We start from the raw sequence: 7,006 nt of genomic DNA, 5'->3' as shown, positions 1-7,006 counted from the left end.
AGCAGGAGCTTTTGGACTCTGGGGACCTCACATGGTCCAGATCTAAAGTTCAAACCTCAATATGAACTCAAAACACTCTAGGTCCTCATATTACATAGAAAAAGCCCTAAACAAAATCATGAGATCTACTTCAACAAATGAGAAAGTTGCAAGCTTTATACCTTTCCTAGAAGACCTAAGTTGAAATAGCCACAGATCTAGCAGCTCCTTCTCGTATCTTGGCTTGGAGTCCCCCTCTTCTCTTCAAAAGATGCACCAAATGCTCAAGGTTAGCTCAAAACTCTCTCTCTCTCTCTCTCTCTCTCTCTAAGCACATATGCCAATTAGGGTTTACTCTCAGGGAAGTATAGCCACAAATGAGGCTATAAGTGCCTTTAAATAGGCCTCAAACCCAGGGATTTAGGGTTTCTCTTCACAACATCTACTCGGTGATTCGGCTCTCGGACTAGTCGAGTAGGTCATTAATCCCACATGGCACATCACGACTCTACTCAACGACTTGTAGCACCGACTCGTCGAGTAGCTCAATAGTCCTCAAAATAATTAAATAAATAAACAATATACCTGGAAATCTGGATGTTACATACATATATTAGTTTTGGCCTAATTAGCCCATGAGCTCGTAGGGTTTTCTTAGTCTAGTGATCCTGCCTCTATATATAGTCTTGTACCGCCTCCTTGTAATGTACATAATTAATAAGGTATTTTCACCCTCAATCTATTCTTGTTTACACCTACCAACCAAACATACCCTTACTTTGTTCCATCTTAATTTCGACGACATTGCGTAATTTAGGGGTGGACATTTAGATCTCTAGAATGGATAGGACCGAGAACCATATTTAGACCTGGACCAATTTTTTAGAGTAGGTCTGATTCTTAGTTCTTTAAATCATGCAAAATAGGTTCGAGTACAAAACCGGGTAGGCTTGGTCTAGATCGAGGTACCCGGTCCAATGGGTATTCATTTTAAAGTAATAGATAAACTAATTCCAATGTTTTAAAACCCGGGTTGACCCGGCCGGTTCAACCGGTTGGACCGTGACGTGGGGTAGAAAGCGGGTCAACTGAGAACGGTTTTTTGTAAAAATACGGACCGGATCAAACTGGTCGGGTTTCCCCTGAACCGCGGTTCAACCGCTTATGTTGAACCGGTTAAAACCGGGTTGACCCGTTTTAATAGGGTTTGAATAGTTGGATACAAGTAGCGAACACCAAAACAACGAGTCATTTGCGGTTTCTTCAATGTTTTTCAATATTTAAACTTTGTGGACATCAAATTATTGGTTTTATATATTTATGCATTATGCAGGAAAGTAAAAATATATAAAATAGAAAAAACCATCAACCGGGTTGACCCGGTGGTTCAACCGGTTGACCCGTGAACCCGTCATCACACCGGGTCAACTAAAAACCCGAGTTTTAAAACATTAACTAATTCCGGTATGACTTCAATGACTCATATGCACCTAAACTTGTATTGGTCCAACAAATTTAAGAATCAAAAAACCCGAATCTTGACCTGAACCTAATAAGCTTCAACATGTACGATTCATGGTTCACCAATTTAGGTGAAAATGGTATGGTCCAATAACTGATTTCGGTCTGGTAATGCTCACCTCTAGTGTAATTGTATGAGCTTTATAAATATGTCGGTCCATATGTATTTAAGTTTTTAAAATCATAAAATCATTTAATTAAACGGTATAGCAATATTTTAATTTTGTAACTTTTAATTATATTTAGTAATCAATTTTTTATAAAAAGTAGCCAAAATATGACAAAGGAATAGTAGATATATAAGTTTCATAGAATTATCTGTCTCAGTTTAAAACAATTTAATTCATTATCCAATCGTTTTTTCATCACGATATAACCACTCTAAATAAATAAACGTAACGAAATGGTTCATAAAATTCGATTACTTTTTTGTTATAAATAATTAAAAAAATAATGTTAAAAATATTGTGGGAAGACGAGAAGTGTTGGGTAATTATTATAAAACGTAGGGCAAATCAACGGAACCCTTAAGATCCTCCGTCGACTTAATTACGACACCCCAAGTCCCCGTCAATGCAAACATACGTTACCAAAACAAATGGACAGCTGACTTTTCAATTTAAAAAGTCGGTTATTTACATTAAATAAAAAAGTTTAATAACATATGAACTATTATGGTTTGGCTAATATTCAGTTTAATCACCAATGTGTTTATTATTAAACAAATTATTTATATCTAAAAAACGTCATCGAATTACTGTTGTTACAGCCGCTTTTGCTGTGTTTTTTACCAAAAAAACTCACCATATTCTCAAATAATTCAATCATGACAAGTGGCAATTATCTGTTTCTTGTTTTCATTTTTCATTTTCAAGCCTTAATTTTCATTGAATTCAATATATCAAAACTGATATTCTTTTGTCCTTTATAAACAAATATTTCATGTCGATATATATATATATATATATATATATATATATATATATATATATATATATATATATATATATATATATATATATATATATATATATATATATATATATATATATATATATATATATATAGAGTGGTTTAAATGAGAACCACAAAAGATTAAGAACCCTAAGAACCAACGTTTAATAAGTAATATGTATTTGTGGATATTACTAATTATGTTAAAATCTTAATTTTGATTTGTTTGTTAAGATAAGGGCAAAATCGTAATTTTTTAGTCTAATATTTTCATTCATACAATCCTTTTATATTTTTAACCCAAAATTTATGTAAAATGCAAATTTATACAGTCAATTTACAGTTTAATAGACAAAATTCACAACTTAATACAATTTATTTTATACCAATTAACAAATTTAAAGAAGTAAAACTCAAACTCTACCACTACCACCACCAACACATGCTGCAACCAACCACCTATGCCAACATTGCAACCATCTTTTCTTGAAAATCATATTTGCATATAACATAATGCAATGAGAGGTAAATACTACATTCATAATTTAATAAACCTATTAATTCACTCATATTGAATTTAATACAAAAAAATTAAAAAAATTAATGCATTCTTGCATACTTATACAACACAAAAACTAAATGTATTCTAACATTAATACAAAAGTTCATTCATAAATCATTTATATGTTAGCACAAAATTTATATATAAAAAAAATCACAGTAAGTTGTAGTCAGTTCACAAGTTAATATAATCAATTACTGTTTAATACATAAAATTCACAGGTTAATATAGTAAATTAACAATTTGATACACTGAAATGTCATATTCTTAACTTAAAACTTACATTTACACTTTCAGATATCAGTTCACAAGTTAATATAATCAATTACCGTTTAATACAAAAAGTTCACAACTTAATATATTAAATTAACAATTTAATACAATGAAATGTCATATTCTTAACTTAAAACATACATTTATATTTTCATATATGAAGGTAAGTGTTTTTTTTCAAAGTTAAATTTACACAATATTCTAAATTTAAGTTTTTGTATAATCTATTTAAATTTAGAAAAAATCATATATGTGTATAATGATTATTTCTTCTTATATTTCAGAAGCAAACACAAAATGCATAACAAACTCGCAGCATAGTACAATCAATTCACAACTTAATATAGTCAATTCACAGTTTAATACGTAAAATTATTTATTCACATAAATATTATCAACTTAAAAGTTACATTTATACGTTCATATATGCAGACATTTCTATGTATTAAATTGTGAATTTATTATACTAAGTCATGAATAAAATTTACAACTTAATACACAAAATTCACAGTTTAATATGATATATTTATAGCTCATTTACAAGTATAATCTCATATGTTACTGTATTAAACAAACTATCCACAATTTAATATATACATAAATTATCTCATCTTTCAGAACCAAACATCAAAAGAAAAACATATATAATTTATTGAATAAAAAAAAACAGATCAAGATATAAAAAAAATCAGAATTCACAGTTTAATTCAATATTTGAGACATTAATTCACAACATAATTCAATATTCCAAATACTAACTCACAATTTAGTGAATAAACAAAATATATAATCACATTTTAATAACTTATATATTCACAGATTAATATATAAAAAAAAAACACATATTCATAGCTTACTGACTTACCGAATTTCGTTGAAGCATTTCATCAAACATGTTGTTTTCATCATTTACGTCATATCCATAATCACCATAAAACAGAAGATCTGAACAAATATACAAAGAGACGTTATACTAACAATTTATTCATTGTTTAACTCTAAAAAAAACTTTACCAGTAACATTCACCACTAAATTTACAACTCAATAATTTATCTAATTTCATTGAGGCATTTCATCAAGCACCTAGTGTGCATCTTTTTTTTTTTGCAGATTTTTTTTATGTAAACACCATCACCAGATACAATACAGATACACCACACATATAAACACCAAATCTAACATGAAATAACACATTTACATCATTCGCAACTTAAAACGTACCTTTTTCATGAGCATATCATCAAACATCTTCAAAACTCTTGTTTCCAGATCTGAGAGTGCTTCCTAGCTTCAGATCTAGAGGAGATTGGCTAAAAAACAAATCTGGAGGTGTTCGGTCATCTGGAGGCAACAAATAACTTCATTCTTCATCAGATCTAGTGTTCATGCAAAGCATATCAAATAATCTTTCTAGTGCTCTGTCAGATTTAGGTGGTTGTTTGACGGTAGAGGTGGTGGAGGTGATTTAACGTCGGTGGTAATGCTCTATCTCCAGATCTAAAACATTTTTGCAATTTAGAGATAGAATGGAACTGAAGGAGGCCAAGTTGTTGGTGGTAGATTGAGGTCGTTAACGGAGAATCAGAGTAATGAACGAGAAGAGACAGTGACAACATATCTATATCTGAAAGTGGCGCTTCCAGATCTGAAGTTTGTGCGACAGATGTATGTTTCTCGTAGGTAATTGGAAGCTGCAGAGAGGAAGGGAAGTAGAGGAGGTGGAGCTGGCATCGATGATGGTGGCGGCAGTGGGCGCCGTGGCGATGGTTGAGCAGCCATGGTGGCGGAACTGGGTCGTCGGCAGTGGTGGTCGTGGTATTTATCACAGGTGGTTGAAATAGATGAGATAATTTCTTTTGTTTTTGTAAAACGAGAGTAATGCATAAGGTATTATGAAATAAGAAAAATAGTCTTAATAATAGTGGTTCTTAAGGTTTTTAATCTTTTGTGGTTCTCATTTGAACATTTACCTGTATATATATATATATATATATATATATATATATATATATATATATATATATATATATATATATATATATATATATGGTTAGGTTCATGTGAGACGACCTAATTTTGTGGGACCGTGAGACGCATTTTTTATTTATTTTTTTTAATTTTTTTTAGTTAATTCAAGTTCCAAAAATAATATTTAAAAAAAAGAACTTTTGGATTTTTCCATTTATTTTGCATTTTAAAATTATTTTTTAGAATACATACAATGTAATATTCTATTAGAATATTTCACGTATTTTTCAAAAAAAAAATGGAATCTTTTTTTAGTTAATTCAAGTTTCGAAAATAATATTTAAAAAAACAATTTTTAGATTTTTCCATTTATTTTGCATTTTAAAATTATTTTTTAGAATATGTCAGTGTAATATTCTATTAGAATATTTCACGTATTTTAAAAAAAAAAACGGAATTTTTTTTTTTTTATTTTTTTTTTTTTAGTTAATTCAAGTTCCGAAAATAATATTTAAAATTTTTTTTTGGATTTTTCCATTTATTTTGTATTTTAAAATTATTTTTAGATTTGGTCTTACGGTCTCACAAAATTAGAATGGTCTCAAATGAACCTGAACCTATATATATATATATATATATATATATATATATATATATATATATATATATATATATATATATATATATATATATATATATATATATATATATATATATAGTTTTTTAGCTTGTTAATATTTACAATATGAATAAATATATCAACTAACATGTGCATAAATATTTATATATATTTTTTTGTGCATATATCTCCTGCAACGTAACGATTTTGCCTTAATATTAATTTTTTTTTTTTTGTCAAATATATGTTTTAAGCTCTTGTTGTCGGTAAATATTTGAAGTTTTATATTGTACAAAAAGGATCGATGTTTTTTCTTTCATTTTGAAAAATAAAACCTTATTTTGTTCTTTATTTATGTATTTATTTATTTATTTGCACTAAGAGGATTTTCAACCACACTTTATTTTTAGAGTATAAAATAAAATTTAGAGTGTTTCATCTTGAGCCTCTTTAAATTATATTTTACACTATTTAGAGTATAAAATAAAATTTAGAGTGTTTCATCTTGAGCCTCTTTAAATTATATTTTACACTATAAATATAGATTGTACAAAATATAATGGATGAGAAATATAGTTTAAACTCCAAATTTAGAGTGTCGTTATTTATTTTTCTATTTATAGAACATAAAATAGAGATGGATTGTAGCTTTTATTTTATTTTTACATGTTATAAATAGAGTGTAATGCCCTAATGGGTGTTGGAGATGCTTTAAATAAACCAAAATTCACATGTATAGACTTGACATATAATATTTTATTACAAATAAGTTCTAATATTTGGTGTAAATGTGAATACAAATGGTATAGAGAACAAACAATTATAGACAAACAAATTTGTAAAAGTATTCTTTGTGGTATGTATTTTTTCTAAAGTTTAATCAAAACCTTGATTTTTATGATTTCGTGGTCATTTTAAGTTAGTTTTTTGGTCCCTCAGTAAACTAACATGACTTTAATACTATTGGGGTATTTATTTTCTATTTTTCTTTCAATTTTTTAATGTTTAATACTTATTTATTCAATTTATTAATTAAAAAAATGAAAGGGTCTCTCTATGTGTGTGTTCTCTCTCTCTATGCATGTATGTGTTTATGATATCTGAAAATGAAAATTCAAGAACACATAGA

The sequence above is a fragment of the Lactuca sativa genome, chromosome 5 (genome assembly GCF_002870075.4).
Source record: "Lactuca sativa cultivar Salinas chromosome 5, Lsat_Salinas_v11, whole genome shotgun sequence".
NCBI lineage: Eukaryota > Viridiplantae > Streptophyta > Magnoliopsida > Asterales > Asteraceae > Lactuca > Lactuca sativa.
The sequence above is the reverse complement of the archived record's forward strand: the minus strand, read 5'-3'. Positions refer to the sequence as shown.